Genomic DNA, 19,487 nt, shown 5'->3' with positions numbered 1-19,487 from the left:
CAAAGTAAAAAAAACGGATTGAGAAAATGTACATTTCTCTAAAAGCGTGAAAAAGGTATTCTCTGCCCACTCGCCACACATTGCGGCAATCTATTTTTTTAAAATTTTTAAATACGGGATACCGCGGTCTTATTTGTGTGTTTACCAAACTTCAAGCTTTATCCAACACCGATGGTGCTGTGGCCCGTTTATCCAGAATTTCTGTATTTGCAGCTACCATATTTATATTTGTACCATATTAGCCCTCTGCGTCGTGCCAAATTACAGGGCCCCATCATGTCTGTCTGCGATATGCAATGGGGCGTGCCGAGCACCCTGTGGCCTTTTGCTGTAATTTGAATTTCATAATAATTTTAATTTTAATTTTGCAGCTTGCCACATATGAAGGTACCCATGAAGGGCTCATCCAATTATTAACAGATATAAGTACCACAAATGGCGGCACAAATGACGTGCTTGCAGTGCTTGCAGCTCACCCTGTGACCTGTTTGTTTCTGCTTCTGTCTCCTGCTTCAAATTAGATGGATGGGGCCTCTCCTTAATTATCCGCGCATTTATTCTCAGTTCGATCTGCAAGTCGTAATTTAGGGACGACCGATAGCGATAGATACACAAGCACATCTGTGACTGTGAAGAAACGCACTGCGGGTGGGACATGGCGGTGCATTCCGTTTTCCGGTTCAAGTCGCCATTTTCTGGGTGCTCTTCCCCAAGGTGCTGCCGCTGCCACTCATTCAGGTGGCTGGCACATCATTGTCCCACTTTACAACCCTCCTGGAAATTGGCTGCCATCTCACGAAGGAGATTCATTACTCGTTAGGACCTTGGCAACGCGCCGGACGGAACGGGACTACGGGGCAACAGGATCTGCGCCACGCTTCCGGCAGTGGCGTATTGCAAGAGGGTGTCTGTGTGTGTGCTCTCAGCTAAAAGTTTTCCATATTTTTAAAAATATTTGTAATTGGGTGCAAATGGATACACTACTCGTCATCAGGTTAGCACACTCCCTCGCTTTTGTTGTTTTCGCTTAATTCTATTCAATCTAATAAGGCGAAGATTTTAAAATTTTGTTTTTTTTTTGTTAGCTCATTTATTTTTTAATTTTAGTAAAATAAAAATGATTGTTTTTAAATTTTTTGAAAATTTTTAATTAATTTAACTAATTTTAATCAATTTAGACCCCCCTTTTTGATGACCCTGCATATCGGCTGTCCTTATAGCAGCGGCTAAATACGAGTATTTTGTAGAATCATGTGATGCTTAAAGTTCAAAAAACGAAAAGGTTTTGCATTGATAAAGTCATGGGTATCCAAAGCTTTCAATTCTTCATTCTTTCAGCTTCCTAGGACCCTTCTGCCTACGCCACTGGTTGGGGCTGTTTTTGTGGCTGTTTCTATGCCAGTGCGGCTGTGCGTGTGTTTTCTTATACTTTTGGGCAAATTGCCAGAATAATTTTGGTAACTCTCGTTTTGGCCGGTTCGTTGCCTGATTGTTGTGGTCGCTTACTTCGGCTGTTGCCTCGGTCTCCCCTGGTCTCCTGTTCCTTTGGTGCTCCTCCACTGCTTCTCTCCCGCCCTGCTCCTGCTCTGATTTTTCAATGTTCTATCTGATGTATTTGTATCTCTTTTTGGTCATTTATTTGGTTCAGTGATTTGATGCGCGTTTCGAATGACATGAGAATAATGAAATGAATGCCGCACCAAATGTGTTTATTGTTCGGTCTACAATTATGCATAATTATCTTGTTATTGCTGGCTGAAACCCACACACCCACCGACACCCCCCATTTCACATTTCCATCCGCATCCATTACCTACAGCCTCTCTTTGGGTCCTTTCATCTGTCAGTGTCCTCCCTGTGTCGAAGGTACGAGTATTTATTGCATAATCCGCCGCCCTTATGCCCTCACGCACGCGGCAACAGGGCAGCAGATTGAAGTGTGTGGCAGGGGGGGAGGTTGTGTTCAGTTTGTTATACAACTCCATCACAGGTTTAAGGGAAACGCAGGCCAGATGTGGCATTGCAACAGTACCCCCAAGGCTCTGCGACATTTGACCTTTCGGCCATTAAGGACTGACACGTATGTTTGACCCTTTGAAAATCTACGTTTTGAATGGGGTTTTTGGCGGAAATGCTGGTCTTATTTATAGCTCCCTAAGATCTAGAAATGTTGGTGGCAACACAATAAGGTCTCCCTGAGACTCTACACGTCAGATCATTTTCTGTATCATAGAGATGCCGAAGAAACAACCAATCAGCCAAGGTTTGATGTATCAGAGTCTATGGTGAACTCCCACATAAACTACTACACAGCACTAACAATCTACACAGCCTCAGTTTGCTGTTGCAAACGATTTGTTGTTCGAGTTGTATAGTATTAGGTTGAATGCAGTGAATGGAACATGTCCCACTGTGCACATCGAACTTACTTGTTTCATTTTTTATGTTTCAGAGTCCCCCAAGTATCCCGTGCCCGTACAAGAACTCTCAAGCCAATACGAAACAAACACTAACAATGGCAAGTCCAAACTCTCTCATTGACATACATTTATCATTCTTTTAATGCAGACCCCTCCGCCCGGAGGCCGCGCCCCGTCGTGATGTGGGAAGCTCGAAAAGATCGAATCGTGTCCAGCCTGCGGTACACTAATAAGATACATTTTTGAAAAATATACATTCTGGATACGGTATTCAAACGTCGCTATGCCGTGGACTTCTTGAATACCGTAGATACAGTAGATACGAACGCCACGATGTACCATATGTATGTACATTGAAAAACCAATGGACCTAAATACTATCAGACGTCGCGTCAACAATGATTTTTACTGCTCGATCCATGAAGCACTGGCAGACTTCCAACTTATAATTGAGAATTGTTACAAGTTCAATCGACAGGGGGATCTAGAGTACCATCGCGGCGAGTTCAGGAAAAAGTTTCTCAAGGGCAAGGTGAAGATCATGCCCACTGGCCCGGAGGTGCCGTCGAAAAACAAACCACAAACGGAGCTCTCCAGATTGGGCACCGCCCGTTAACCCATCCCCAGCTCGGCCGTGTCGCACTTTGTGGTCGCCACTGAATTAAAACAGCTGAGGTCCTGGATGTCGCAGTCAAAGGTCCAGTCCACATGCGTCCAACAACCAACAAGTATAAAGCTCCGGACCAGGAGAAAATTATGACGAAGAATGAGACTTAATGCCAGTACCTCGAGCAAGCGTTCAACAAGATTATTGAGGCAAAAAAATTTGGAGAAGTCCAACATACTCTTATGGCGCTGGACGGTCTGAGCGCCATTGAGTGCCAAGCCCTCAAATGCCACAATCTTATAAAGCTCGCCAACAAAGAGCTGGCCATCGTAAAGGACAAGACGGCCCTCATCTATGCAGATCTAAGTCCAGAGGTCAAAGAGAAGGCCAAGAAGAAAGATGCCGGTTCTTCAAAAAAGCAGCAAGAATCCTCAGGGAGCGATCCGTTCAAGATGCAATCTTACGACAATGATACCCCACGGGTGCAGACCAACGTCTCGAGCCCATTCAAATTGCAGGTCACCTGCACCGGCCTGTCCCTAATGCAAGTCATCGGAACCCGCCCGCCCAGGATGCAGGCCACTGATAACGGTTTTCCTAAGACGCAAGCCAACTGTTCACCCAAGCAGCGGGCCCCTCTGAACAGGCTCCCGAAAAAGCAGGCCTCCGGGAAGGGTCCGCAAAAGCAAAAGCTTCCAACGAAAGAGCAGCCCAATTCAGTGGCAAAGGTCTACAACCCTAGCGATAGCAGTACAGATTCGACCTGCGATTCGAATCGTAACATAAGCTCAAAAAGAAGCGCCGCGTGTCCGGGGATCAGATTGACGAGCTGGTGGTACAGGTGGAAAGACTCTCAGATAGCAGTGAGTCCTCGTTCGGCTCGCCGAAACGCAAGCACCGCTGCAATCCAGCTGTGCTAGCATCACAAAAGCGATTCGAAGGCAGCAGCAGGAGCAGGAGAAGGAGCAGAAACCCCAGGTGGCTCATGAAATCCATTGTCGACAATCGAGCGGGTACAGGCCGCAAATAAGCAACTCCATGAGTCGATAGCCGAAGGTTTACGTAAAAAGCGAGAGGATGTTATGGTGCGGTTGCAGCCACAGCAGCAGCTGAAGCAGCAGCGGATGCAGTATCGCCTTATAGCCCCTCAACATTTTTGGTCGAATGGCAAGAAAGAACTTGGAAGAATCATATAACGCAGGGAGCCGTGGAAAAAATGGTGTCCAAGTGTTTTGAGGAGTCCATAACAAAGATGGAGCGACTTTCGTCGGAGATGCAGCTTCAGGAGAAGATGCTGAACAAAATGTTTCGTGATATCAATGCCAAAATCATCGAACAGAACGACCAGTTCAAGTTCGTCATATCGACCCATTTGCTAATCGATAACCAAACTTTGCACACTCGAGCCCTCAACCATTCCAGACTCTGGCTAGTTCATTGCATTGGAATTAGCCTAAATGTACGTGTAGCTATTACATTATCATTCGAATTTTATTATGTACTATGGAATAAATATTGATGTCATTTTCTTACATCTCTGTGTTCAAATTATGGAGAGCAAATGAACGGAAATAAAATTAAATATAAAACTCGAATTTTTGAGAAATATTTATTTCGGTTTAATTTTTCTAATCATTTTAAGCATAAAGTGATTATTTTTTTTACTTAAGTTAAGCATAAAGTGAAATTTGTCAAAATTAAAATTGTACATGTGTGCATATTCCTACAGGCCATATACACATGCGGGAAAGAGTCATCTGTATAGTCAATCGTTCTATTGGTACAAAATTGCAACTATGAGCAGGGGAAGGAGCCGCAGCAAAAACATCGGCGTATACAGGGGCAGAAAAAAATGCAGCAGGATCGGCAGCTGCAGCACCAACAGAAGTAGGGGCAATTGCAGCGGGAGCAGTCCATAGTTGGCGTATTCGAAAAAAGACGAGGTCAAACTATTCAGCAGCAGCAGGAGCGTCAGCAGCGGCATGATCGTCAATAGAAGTGGCAGCAGCAACAGCAGCAGTGGCAGAGTCAGCAGCAGTTTCAGAAGAAGAGTCTTTAACCTGGATCAGAAGTTGCAGCGGCAGCAGCTGTTGCAGCGAACGGAGCAGATGCGACGGGTGAAGTTTCGGCGGCAGCAACAGTCGCAGCAGCAGCAGCAGCATCAGGACCGTCAGCAGCAGTTGCCGAGGCAACAGCAGAAACGTCAGCAGCATAAGAAACGTCAGCAACAGCAGGAGCATCAGCAGCAGTTAGAGGGGTAGAAACTGTTTCAATGGCAGCAGCAGCAGCAGGAGGGTGTGGCTCCAAAAAATCCTTTACCGAATGACGGTACCCGCGAGCAACAGCAGGAGCATCATCAGCAGCTGTAGCGGCAGCAGCAGAAGGAGCGTCAGCAACAGCACTAGCACCAGCAGTAGTTACAGCGGCAGAAGCTGTTTCAAAGGCAGCAGCAGCAGGAATCCATTGTCGAAAGACGTTCTTCGCAGCCGCAGCAAGTCTAATTTCGGATCCGGGAGTAGTTCTTGGCCGAGCAGCAGCAGCTCTGATTCCAGCTTCAGTTCCGAAGTTACCAAGAATGAGGCCGTTTAAACTGAATATTTGTTATAGTATGAAATCTCAATAGTTGTAAATCTAAATAAATAAATACTTGCTGTTCACAATTGAAGTCCAGAAATGTTTCGGGCAGTACACATCTTAGTGCCTGCTTATACAATACATTAGAACACCGGGTGGCTCAGTTTTTCTATACATTCGTATGTAATATTAACGACAGCAAAATGATAACATTCTATGTAGTATTTCTTTCATTTGAATCCATTTTAAATCTTTAGGTGCCACAGGTGTAAACAGTTTTGGGATCGATGTGGAGCCTCTTGATATAGCCATTAGTATCAGGTATTCTTGAATGAAATCTCGTTGTCCATGGCTGCTCTCTGCCCTTTCAGATTTCCTTCGGTCCTATCTTCCACTCTTACTCATTCCAACACAGTTTCACAGCAGGAGCATGGATTGTCTGTCTGCCATTAAGAAAATGCTGTCAAAATTGTGAGAAATGCAGACTGGGGGTAGACAGCAATGCTCGACTGCAATCAATGCAACTGAAATGCTAGCAAAAAACTATAACTTTCGACGAATGGCACCATCAGCTTTCCACCGACGCCATCTTTAAAGCGCGTAAATTACCCTTCCATCAAAGTGGTTTATCATTGGAAACCGTTCCAAGATGGTTACTGTTAAGGTTTTAAGCTTTTGTAATATCTTTTTTGGTAAACGAAAGCGAAAGCACTAGTATGTATGGGGAATAGAAGGGGCGATAGAAGGGGAACTGAAGCAACTGGTAAGAAGGCGGATAGCATATGCGGCATAACAATGACTTTGTTCAGTGGTCAGTGAAAAAAGCTGTACCACTAATTTAAGGCTATAATTCAAGGATTTGACGACTTAATATCGGACTGGGAAAACCGACGGTGCCTTTGGCAAAGTGTGAAATTGTATGGGCTTTCGTGTGTGCAGAAATTCAAAATGTGTCGGTAAAACATGTGTAAGTATGTAAAAACATGTAAAATGTGTTGGTGCAACAGCAGCTCAACTGCTGTCAAAAGAGTGGTACAGGGAGATCCCGAGCAGACAGTGCAAAAAAAAAATAAATACTAAAAGAACAACAGTCAGAGAGCAGAGAGCAGAGAGAGGCTAATGTTTACCCGATAGTTGCATTTTTTTTAACCTATTTTTTTGGTGGACTTAACTCACTGACAGCTGCTGTCAGAATGCACAACTAAAGGCACCCAACCACACAGCATCAGCACTTTCCTCCGCCTTCAGAGAGGGATGGCCCCGATGTGATATTGTAATGAAATCCGGATTACAGATCAAAAAAGGACCAGCGCGCACGCGGAAGGCCGCGGATGTCCTGCTGTTGACGGCGGGTTTGACCCGCCGACCCAGGCCGCTGCCAGGGGGATTAACCCAATTGAATGGAGGTGGCCTCCCGGTGGCCCCCCGCTGGCCCGGGGATTGCCCTAATTGAGTGCCGGCCGATTGGGTGTTGCCTGGCAATCGCCTTAGTTCAAGTGTCAAGGTCGTGTCATTTGCCATCGCTTTGCATACTTAATCTATGCCCTTCTCCAGAGGTGTAGAGCACAATACCCTTTCTATCATTGAAACGACGCATTAGGAAGAGTATCAAAAACTTCCATCCACTATATTCTTCCATTCGCCCGCCTCATCTTGCTTTTCGCACATGTGTGGCTAACTAGTAGAGGCTCTCTTCTCCTCTCCTGTTGCATGTTCCCATTTGATCAGCTTACGGGAGATGCAGCACAGAGATGCAGCATACTTCAACTGGCTATCTTTACCATTTTTTTTTGGGAGGACATAGGATTATCGCAACTTTTTGGCATTGCGCGTGGGACCAAACCGCAGAGGAAACAGACAGCTTAAATACGGTACACATACGGGAATTAGATGAAGCTAAGCAAAAACGAGAAGACTGCAAAATAAAAGTTTCCCGCTCGTCACATTCAATTATCATTTATGTGCACCTGTATAACATGTGGCAATTAATTGCAGATTACAGCAGCATCTCGAAAATAAAAAGAGAATGAACTTACAACCCCATCAAGGAGAGAAAAGTGCAAGGGGAAGGAATCATAGCACAGAGTGCATGTCCTAAACCAAATGCACATCAGAAGCACACTTAAAGTATGTTGAATGGAATTCTACTGAAAATATATTCTCAAATTTTAGAATATCATCAAGAAGTCATATGCTGGATTCGTGTTCGTTCGGGATAAACTTGAATGCTGCTACTGAAGTGAGTGCTTAAGTTCCATTTTAGATGTATCAATGGGGTAGCAAGAGCATTCCATTGAATTAAGTGTAACAATCCCCATCGTGTGAAATCGATTCTTCTTGAAAGTTCCTCGTGTGAACTGGGTGCAAGTGTGGCTGCTGTGGCTTAATCTAAGGATAGCTCCGGTTTCTGTTTTTGGTTGCCTGCAAATGATTAGATAGAAGCGCGATTCTTAATTAGACGAAGGGTTGGACTGCTGCTGTTCTGATAATTCTCGCTTCGATTAGTTTCGAATGAATTGTAATTGAATCGGTTGCAAATGCAGCGGCTGCGACTCCGACTGCCACTGCTACTGTCACATGCAAGTGCAACCCGCAGCCAAGATGCCACATGGCGTATGATTAATTTGGGTCGTAAATCTCATTACGCATACGCAGCGGAGACCGCATGCGGACAGAGATGCGGGCCCTAATTCTGCAGAATGTAATGCAATAAAAACCAAATAATTTAAACTGGAATCAAGCGTAAAAATAAAACATTAATCAAATAATTGCATCATTTGCGATTGTGGCGACTCCGCGACTCTCGCTCTTTCGATATCGATTACAGCATTAATTATTTATTACGTTTCCATTTCATGTTCCGTTTCGGGCAACATTTAAATAGATTGGGCAAACTTGTTGGAAAATTTAGGGAAAGACCTGTTACATCAAAGAATTCTTTGGGAGTACTCCAGAGACAAGAGGACTCTGATAGAGAATCCTAAAGGGCTGTCTGCACTTAGCTTCTCTTATAACAAAGCATTCTTTCGAATTAGGTTTTAGAGGTATTAACCTACTTGCATTCTGATCCAGTCGATCCACACTTTCTTTTCGCTTTAAATATTATAATTTTCCCCAACTTAAAGTTTAATTTCTGTTTGCTAATCACCAAAAATTGAGAAGGCCTCTGTCTGCCTTGCTTGCCGCTTTCCGTTCGCCTGGGCGTGGCATTGCCACAAGTGGCAACCGAATCAGGGATGAGACGCAGAGGGAGAAGCGGGAGGCTGTGGCCACTGTTTTTTGCTGCGCTCTGCAGTTTCCTCGAAGACAAGACAAAGGCCCCGAAATATCAGACAACGCTAAGAGGCCAGGCCGCACGCCTACATTGTTCCATGCCCCACACAGCAGACACACACAGAGGGGAGGATGATAGAGGGAGCACACACACACACAGACACACACAAAGTGGAGAATGATGAAGTGATGGTGGGGTGTAGGGATGGTGGGCTTTTTTCCTTATTATATATTATGGGTATTATGATGGGCTGTTGTTATGAGTATTCTGGCCTCACTTTGTTCCCGCAGACCTGGCCCAAAACTGTTGCATTGCTCCGGCTAAAGAATCTCTACGAACACACACACATAAACCCCAATAAGAACGGACATGGGGTAGGCCAGGCTAGGGTTAGAGGCAAGTGGCAGTGGGGAGGCTGGCATGGCAGACACAATGCCACAAACTGAAATTCTATGCCATGAGACCACTGTAATGGGCATAGTGGCACGCACACTGGACTGAAATTATATGAAGATAGTGTTTCTTAAGATTCATTGTCTAATTTAATGTGACAGCTGATTTTTTTTATTGCACTATAATTAATAGCTAAAAATTATGATAATTATATATGAAAATGTGTTTCCGTTGTCTCCTCCTTTATTATGATTATGTCCAATGTTCGATTCGTTTAGGACAAAAATATGTGCGTATGTGCTTTTCTATTTTCCATGGGATAGAACTTCATTAATTTGAGGATAAACTTATCTACCTTTAAATTCTGACCCTCGTTCAGCAGCGCTGTGCCTCGTCCGTGTTCCTGTACGATGGCTAATGGCATTTTTCATCAGTCTAAACAGTCAAGTATTGGAGTGCAAAAAATGTGATGTCCGGGCACCACTGTGCCTGTTGCAGCTGCATGTATTCGTTTCTTTGGGGTGCTGGTACTGCCAACTCTTTTGCAGACGCTTGGCCTGCCATTTATGTTAATCATTAAGGCAAAGAGAGGTGGCAGGAAAGTAGGTGGCAGGGCTGTAGGGTAGAGGAGAGGACGAACAGCCTCAAACTCACCATGTGTGTGACCATGTTTATGTATGTTTGCATATCCTTAAAGTGTGTTCTACTTGGCAGCACATACGAAAGAGAAAAACAAACAGACAGACAGAGAAAGAGAGAGATTTGAATATAAAGCAGAGCATGCACTGCTTGCATAACTTGTTCTACTTATAAATGAGCCGTTGAGTGGGTGCCGTTCAGTGTGTGAGGGAGACCTTGATCTTGATACGATTCAGCAAAGCAGTTCACATGATTGATGAATAGTAGAGAGAGCAAGCAGTGGAAATGGTGGGAGAGAAAGAGAATTCAGTGTGCTGATGTATGAAAGTGCGAAAGATTGAAAACACTTTTAGGAACCGTAAGATATCAGGCAGCTGAGACTATGAGAAAGGAGGCAGTTCACTAATAAGAGCAATGAATAAAGAACGAGAAAGAGCAAGCAGTCGTTTAGTAAATGCCTAAACCGAGAGAAACACAGGGACCCAAAGAGGCATCTGAAGTCGAGTGAAAGCGCTTAAAATGAAAAGGAAAGGCATAGCGCTCTTCCTGTTCGGTGTGAGAGAATATATCTCTTAATTTGCTAACCCCCTTAGCCAGCTTAACAGTGATGATCGGCTGTCAACTGACTTGGGGATCACTGCCTAATGAGTACTTTGTGGGGTTATGGATTTCGGGCTATCTAAAAGTTTCGGGCTATTCTGTGGCATTTACAGTTTCTAGGATTTTGAACTGAACTTTAAGTCAACTATTTCTTTTGATGAATCGGACTATACGTAAATGCATACGGAATGCACCAATCAGCACTTTCGGATGAGCGGAAGCCAGATGAGTAAGACGGATAAACGAAACACTTGTTTGTGTTGAATGGAATTTTTCTCTCTAAATGTCAATTACATACCGTTGCTTGTGTCCGTTCCAATTTTCAATGTTGATTTCGTTCCTCTAATGCATCTTGAGACTGAAAGACACTCAATTGCAACATGCTCACGCGCATATTTTCGTTATATGTATTTTTGGACTCGTTCGCCGGTTTTTTCTGCTTTATAATTTTGTATATTTCTTGCTTTATTCGTTCGACGGCTCAATGAAACACAGACAAAAAAACCAAAATTTATATTCTAACTGATAAAAATCGGTTACAAACCTTTCGCCGAGACAAACTCCAGACAAATACATCAAAGAATACTTGATGATATTACATTTTGTATGGAATATTTGGGTACTAATGATACAAAAATACTAAAGTCCCGATTAAGAAGTAGTGGATGGTGGTCAGCAGATGAAAAATTTAAGTTAAGAACCCATTTGAAGACCTACTAAATATACAAACAAAATTTCATAAAAATCGGTCTAGCTGTTTAGAAGGAACAGATCCACAAACACCGCTGCACGAGACATTTAAAATCTAATATCTAAAGATCTGAACATAAATCAGTAAATTTGAAACGTGTTTCAGAGGTGTTGTCGAGACAATTAATTCTCAATCCATCTCTATGATCCTTCTGAATATTTCAGAACTACCTCAACATTGGACCTACAAACAGAGAGATGCAAATATTTAAAAGAAATTAACTCCTCAAATATTTAGATAGTGAAAGAGAAATGGGAGAAGAGAATATAATGGAATATAATAGACGAGAAAAGCCGAAACTGGAAAAGCTGGGTTTGCTCAGCAAAGAGCAAAAGAGTTAATTAAATGCCAAAAGGTGCATCGTGGCACTGATTTAAGAATGGCTACTCGCCACGCCTATTGTCCCTCCGCCTCTCAGCCATTGCATAACGCGAAATGCGGTCAGCTGTGTCTCTCAGTAGGTGGAGGAGGGGGGGTGTAGATGTAGATGTGTTGCAATCTGTGTCTGTGTCTGTGTCTGTTGGTGTACGTTTTTCTAGTTCCTCTTTTTTATAGAGCAAGTGGCAAGGTCAGCCGTGAATTTTGATGGCAAGCCTAGGCCCAACATCGTGGTGTGGATGCCGCTTGCCTGGCGGCAAATGAGAAAGAGAGAACAACAGAAAGTGCCTTCATGTACACAAAGATTTCGATTGTGGGATACCCACTAATTAAGTAAAAAACCGAACAAAATACTTGCTCTTCCCCAGATTGGAATGATTTTTGATAGACTGCTAGACAATATGTACGTAAAGACATCTACGGGATGTCATCCGAAATCTAAGGTCTAGTCCCAAAATGATTATAGGTGTATTTTCATGTTTGGGATCCCATTCGTTTAACAAGAAATTCTATATACCCTATCATTACCATGTTAATAGGGTGTAAAATCCAACAAAAAAATAGCAGGGATTGCAGTGAGGAATGCGTTGGGCAGTCGGCTTTTTAAGTGAAACAACAACGAGGAAAAAAACCTCGTTCCAGTTGCAGTTCGAAGCTTTCGCTGATGGTCATTCGATGGTGGGCCGGCCGATGGCTCTGTGCCCACGTTTCCATTTTTAGCAGAATACAAATAATAATTAAAAACTTTACCAAGAAAAGGCGGTACCTCTTCGGAAAGTACTCGCCCAGTTTGGAACTTTTCACTTTTCGAAACTTTTTTGAATGGGGCGCCGTCATCATTCAGACCATCATTCAAGTCCGTAGCCGCATCCTACATCCACGAGGACGAGTTCACCTCAAAGATTTCGATTACCCATTGAGCTGAGTCAGAGTGTTCTGAAGCCCACTTCACTGGAGACTACGAAATAAGGAATTCTTGAAGATAAATGGCAATCTAAGGGGAATGCAATAAAACGGATTCAATTTGTAGCCACATTACAAACAGACAGAAGGATGAGGAAGCGCGAGTTGCACCAGTCATAAGGAGCAATGGAAAGAAATTAAAGTTATTTGAAACCGATGATGAAAGCATTCAACATTGAATGCAGCAGCATACAACATTCGAGGAACAATTCATAAAATGTATAGAGTTTTTTAGGCTGATATTCTCCTGAGACCCATTTAGAATCCAAGGCTCTCTCTTTCAGAGAAGAGTTGTCATCAGTACGGATCAATTGCGATAGTTATCCTTCTGCCTTTGTCAAGAAGTGATACAAGCTGTATCAGAAAGCTTTAAAAGCTAAGCTTGGGGCGAAAGGATTCTAAGCCTCTCTCGGCATAGAAGGAAGATCTCATAATGGGGCTAATAATAATGACAGACAGAATCACGTATAAATGCTATATGTTAATTATGTTAATTTAATTGGCGGACGGTCTGGGTAGGGAATCAAGAACTCCATATGGAATTTTTAAAGCACCTTCGAGGCACCAGTACAATGAATGCATATTAATATCACTCAGAACTTAAACATCTTTCCCACATCGAGCTGCAAGCTTTGAGGCCTTCAAAGATATTGAAGAGTTGACGCTGCCCCCAAAAGGGAATGCGTTATGAGTCGCCTAAAGTGCTCCTGTGTGTGTGTGTGTGTGTGTGTGTGTGTGTGTGGTGAGAGTTTTGCATAGTGTGGTACACCTGTCGTATATGTCGTATGCTAATTTCTGCAGCAGGTTAAGTGAAATTAGCGGCTGCCGGTGGAAAGCCAAGAGCTCTGCGGATGTGGGAGCTTCTGTTGGATACCAGATGGTGTTGCAACATTATACAAAAATTGGAGGCATGGCAATGTGTTCGTAATTGACTTCTAATCATCCACATTCCAGGGAAATGCTTTTGCTTCTGTTGGGGTGCAGCATATGATATTCATTCTATTTGACATTTGTCATTGTCGTTGTCATCTTTGAGGTCCTGGCACTTGCCATTGGCCAATTATATCATGTGCCATGTGAGTGCGGCATGTGTGCCCACAACGACAGCTGCATGGATCACAATGGGAGGCAGGAAGTGTGGCACTTCCACTTGCCCCCCCCCCTCCCCTCAGTGGCGACGATTCAATTAGAGGGTCTAAGGAGGATAATTGGCATGCCACTCGAATGGAGAATGCAATAACAACCAATGGCTCAGTGGAGCAATGCAATGTGGCAACTACTTATTGGGGGAGTGATCGGTCCTGCAGGATACATTCCTCAAAGTTAAGCTCCGCTAATGAGAACGGAAAATATACTAAATAACAAGGTCGAGGTCAACAGCATCCATTTATGTTATTCTTCACCAGAATGTGTGCTTCATTCCATGCAAGCTGGTGTCTTTCGACTCTCATGGTATTTACAATTTTCAAGATACAAATGTGTATAGCAGAGCATAAGAGCTAAACAAGTGCCTTTACCATGAACTATTACAAGGGGATAGCTAAAAAGTAAAGCTCCATCTATGTTTTCGTCCATAACGTACTCATATTCAATGAATTTGCGTGTCATCTGTTGTGTTTAAGCATTACAATTTGTGTTTGACTCAATAAATGTGTCAAAGAAAACCCCAAATCTGGGCTAAAGAAATAAACCAGAATTTGAATGCCGCTGTAAAAACACTTTCTCGGTAGGGCCTTGCCTGGAGACGCACACAAAAGCCAAGAGTCTAAAATCAGAAGAGGATGTAGTTCTCTGCCTGTTCTTCATCGGCATTTTCTCTGCCTTTACTTTTTCTTAGCCCTCGGCGGCGGCTGCAGTTGCAGTGCCTGTGTGCTGCCCCCCAAAATAAAAGTAAGCAAAAGTATGCCATAATCACATGTAACATGTCCTGTGGATGGGGCGTACGAGTGGGCGAGCGGACGAGTGGGTGAAATCTGGGTCTCTCTGTGTGCCATGTGCATAAAATCAATAATAAAATTTTCGAAAAGAAAGCGCAAAACATAACGGGCAATGCGACAGAGACTTCATCACGATTTTACGTCAAATCCACTGACAGAAAAATGTGCAGGAAAGTCTTGTAAATAATTCCAGAGAACTCCAAAGACTAGGGGCCATAGGTAAGAAATTATCAATGGGAATTCGACAGATCTCGCTTGTTGTCTGGAAACATGTGTATATTATATATGTGTTAATATGTATCTGCCTCATGTATGTTCAGAGCAAGGAAGGCTATATGTTTTCATAATTCAGACTCTGACTTGAAGAAACTATTAATATCTGATCATTCAATCATGGGGAAGCGATCTGTGGGGAAAGGGAATCTACAGTTTTGCCTTCCTGCAGCTATTTTTCAATCTTCGACCGAGTGGCGCTGTAGCATGACGCTCGTTTCTCTCAGTGCACACTGCAACTGCAGGGAACTGGAACAGTGGAAGCCAGTGATTCACATAGTGATTAGGCGACATCTGTGACGTGCTGTTGATGTATGTAGGTGCAAGGCACTCCAGCGGCACTCTAAGTGCATTCACCCACGCATACACACACAAACACACAAACACAGAGCACACACATGAACCGATGTACATATATGTGGGAGGGGCAAAATTTTCGACTGAGCCGCACAATCGCCTTCGGCGTCGAGATTTCGTTCCAAATGCGCTCAATTGCGCAAATTAATTTAAGGCAGTGCCACGCCTGTACCTTTGGGCAACGTGCGGCAGAGTGTGCGTGGCATCGTGTGTTGCACAGTGTGTTTGTGTTGCCACTAAGCCGATTTAGCTGACAATTCTGCCACAACAGGAGCAGCAACAATCACGAATAGAACATGTTTCGAGAGTCTGCCACCCGCACCCACACCCACACCCACACCCACACCCCGCCCCCATGTTGCATGCCACACACATTGACAGATCGCGCAGAGCAGTGTTTGACATCCTTTTACATGACGGCCCCACACAAGAGGGTAAGGAAGGAGGAAGGATTCTGATGTGCAAAGTCGCGCTTTAATTTGTAATCCTTTCTGAATAAAATTTAATCCATTAGCCCCCGGATAGCACTGTGGCGCCCGCCCTATGCAGCGGGGTTAAGCTTCTCATAGAAATATGGCCTACGACCCCAGTGGACAAGTACTAGAAGCGACTATTATGATGTTGAACAAATTGTTTCCTTTTCACATTCATTCAACAGGAAAGTACAGTCATATCAGAAAACAATGAAGGGACAAAGAGAAACAGACAAGAGGCATGGCTTTTCGACGAAGAAAAACCGTTTCTTGGACAAGATGCGGAAATCTATAACGAGAAAGGGACGGCTACCCGAATGAACTTCACTTCTAAGCGGGTGTTCCTCTATTCCTCTCTTCCGCTCCCTACAAACTCCACAGTTTGGGGATTTCGATTTAAATCCAGCCAAACCTATTTTGATTGCGAGGATTACAAACATCCCATTGGAATTCAATTGTTGATCGAGTTGATTTATTTGTGACCGCGAATCGAATCATGATTTATTCATCGCACAGCTTGCTGCCGAGAAGCCGACTACCAGATCGATTTCTTCCACCCTACCCATTATTAAGTTTTCGGTTATTCTTGTGAATATTTCATGGCTGCTGGCTTCCGCCTGGAAATGTGCATCCGGTGGCTCGGAATGTGCTCGACAGTTCCCCGTTTATCTCAGGAGATGGCTAGTAGCTGCGAAAGAACGTTGGGTGTTTCATGGACATCTGCACATGCAAAACCATGGTGGAAGGGGCAAGTGGGAAGTCGGAAGTGGGAAGGGAAACGATTCAACGAAACCGACGTCAAACGGTTGCTACCCAGCGACCCGGGCCACCGTTCCATGCTTTCGATTGAAAATAAACTGTTTGCTCTGTTTTCACTTATTCTCCGCCAAGTTTTTTGTTCGCAAAAAATGCGAAAATTAAACTGTATAATTGAATTATTGTTCCAACAACATGCCTATTCCTTTTCTGACGGCTTTTATGGCGATTTTTGACCAATAAATGCGCCAGTCATGTGTCTCAAATTTGTGCGGCGGGATGCAGGCGGAAAGGCAACACCAATCACAGCACCAGGAGCATCAATAGCCATCGACGAAGGCAAGAATTATCATCATCATCATCATCATCGATAGCCTCGTGGTAGGGTGTATTGAGACTCAGAAAATAGAATATCCAAGCACTCGTAAATGTCTCATCTCTGTCTTCTTCTAAGGTCGTAATTGAAATTCCGCCCTGAAAAAATATTGTAACAAAAAAATGTATGGTCGTTGCTCTTCTAACTTTTTACATAGTCTTTCATACATTTTGTGATGAGCATCAAATGGTCGGGACACTCTCTGCCCACGTATTCGTCAACCTTTTTGTTGTTTTGGTGGGCGACAAAAAAGTGCGCTTTGATTCAGAATTGAAAGGCGCAGAGTCGCATACAAAAACACTTGTTATTTGCAAACGAACTTCTGCGGCGCAACAAAAAACTAAATCGAATTACAAGGACATGCATTTATTTATATGTATTTATACTTATTGTATATTGTATATTCACATCCTACATCCATAACCAGATGCACATATGTACATATGTACAAGGCATTTATTTTAAGATGTTATCATGAGATGGGGAAATGCAATGTTTGCAGACACAAAAATAGAACAAAGGGTAGATGCTAATTGGCTTCCACTCCAAAGGTATCTCGGGATAAAAAAGATGCAATCGCAAAATGAGGAATTTCCTTGCTTTCACTGGAACCTGAACCCCGGAGAAGGAGGCACACAGCTGTGGGGAGGTGGAGGTTTTAATTAGCTATGTGGCGTCCCTGGTAACGGAATGGTTAGCACAACCTTTTGCGCCCCACTAATGCTCAGGAAATCAGTCTGTTAGTGAAGAGAACGAGTTCTGAGGCACAAAATAATGTCTCCCGCTGGCGGCCGCATAGGTTGGTAGTTATTTCATTAGCAAAAGACCCACACCTAATACCTTATGATCATCATAAAATATGGCATCACGCTTCAGCAAACCCTATTGAAGTCTGGCAGCGCTGTCTAAAAAAATTCTTTTTTTTAACAAAAAAGGCTTTTAATCAGTATCAAAGTCCGCACAAAGCCTTCCTTCAAAACAATACAAAATATGTAAAATGAAAAAACGTATCTACAAATTTGCTGAATCTGTCGGGATTTGGTGCCAGTTGCAATTCTAACTTTATCCCAACTTTATCTTAATTCCATGCTTTGGCTTCACCCAATTAGAGTTTCAAAAAACTATTTCTTCCACTCGGATTTCTTCTCCCTTTTTTCTGGGAAAGGGAGAGGAGAGGCCTTCCACATGGCAGTTTATTATTAGTAGAAAAATGCACTAAAATCCGAAAATCCATTCCGAAATAAGTCTATAACTTAACTTATAGATATATAGGTACATTCGCTTAATATATCGCTTAGTACAGATTTCAGTAGGCAGTTTTGAGTATATTGGAATTGTGGTAGAACAGTGAAAATTATGTATGAATGAATCATTGGCCCAAAGAAACTTTATCTTGTAAATCGTCTTCATTGTATTTCCAAACAAAATCTTTCAATCTTTCAAAATATAAAATACAAAATTCAAGAGTTCAATAAATTTGAGAAAAAATTTTAAGAACTTGAGAGCTAAATGCTAAATAAAGATCGATGATTGATGAGCGTGCATAAAAGTGTAATGATATTTTGGGATTTTTTCATTGGTTCATATGCATATAATAGTAGAACCGTCTCACTCTCTTACTATTCAGAGTTCCACCAAGTCAAGTGTTCACTGTATCCGCATCGAATCACGTTGTTCATTGCGATCGTATCCAGTGGGGCGGGGCGTACCCGTAGCATTTTGTTTATGCCTCTCCGCTCTTTGTTTAGACACTAGCTCCAGCAGGCGATAAACAAAGTGTTCAGGGGATGGGAAATATTTGCACATTACGTATACGCCCGGTGTTCGACAGGGGGCCCAAAATGCATCCGCATCCCCAAGTCGCATTCAAACATGTAGTTGTGCCTCGCCTACAGTCTTCCTCCTCACTCTGAGGTCTGAAGACGACGACAAGTGGTAAATGGTTCCATTCACATTTCCTTGCCGGTCCCCTGGCCCCAAAAAACCGACCCAGAAAGTGCCACAAGTAGCACAATTTGATTCCGAGAACGTTTAAGAACCACCAGGGGCTCTCTTGGGGGTCTGTGTCTGTTCCAATAATGAGTGGAGAAGGTGCCGGAGCAGGTGATGAAAAATGTGCCCCGGCAGTCCGCGAGTCCGTAGGTCCGCCGCTGCAGTTCATTAGAAAGTCAGGGCCGCTTACAGGCGCTGCTGCACAGCAGCACAAAAACACTTCACGACAGCACTTTGGACACTGCTAACGAGCACAGACAGATACAAATATACACAGATGCTACCACACAGATGCACAGACACACACTCGAAATATAAATACAAAATGTCGTTTCCTTTCTTGGTCTTGGTCCTGAGTCTTGGGCATTCCGCATCCTGCCATACACACGATGCTGATGAAGGCAGCAGAAGGAACTTTGTGAACAAAAATGAATGCAATTTTTTTTTTGAGCGGTGTGGGCGCCGGGTGGTTGGCAATATAAGGGAAAATGGAAATGGGAACGGTGATGGAGGCGTCGCTGGAGTGAGAGTATTTATCACACAATGGGAACAGACGGAACCCTAGATATTTGTACAGAGAGTAGCATGAGTAAATATTTGGCTCGCAAATGATTAGGATATAGATATGCTACTGCCACAAACACTGCCACTGCCACTGAAAAATGGATGAGCAAGAAAATGAAAGCAAGATGTAAAGACCCTGGAATGACTTCAGGTATTTGTC

The 19,487-nt window shown here is 43.4% G+C and overlaps 1 protein-coding gene across 5 annotated transcripts in view; it reads right to left on the bottom strand.

The window, feature by feature from the left end:
• Nucleotides 1-19,487, bottom strand: part of LOC6596868 (PDF receptor) — a 36,928-nt gene that overhangs the window by 12,606 nt on the left and 4,835 nt on the right. The window contains exon 1 of one of the 5 annotated variants that reach the window (XM_026990055.1): nucleotides 10,806-10,894. The exons of the other annotated variants lie outside the window; for them this stretch is intronic. The gene's annotated coding sequence lies outside the window, so the exon portion shown is untranslated. Of the gene's footprint in view, nucleotides 1-10,805; nucleotides 10,895-19,487 lie in introns of those variants that run through there. 5 annotated transcript variants of the gene reach the window in all.

The sequence above is a fragment of the Drosophila persimilis genome, unplaced genomic scaffold (assembly GCF_003286085.1).
Source record: "Drosophila persimilis strain 14011-0111.01,24,50 unplaced genomic scaffold, DperRS2 tig00000520-arrow-pilon, whole genome shotgun sequence".
Taxonomy (NCBI): Eukaryota; Metazoa; Arthropoda; class Insecta; order Diptera; family Drosophilidae; genus Drosophila; species Drosophila persimilis.
This window is presented reverse-complemented; position numbering and strand designations above follow the sequence as displayed.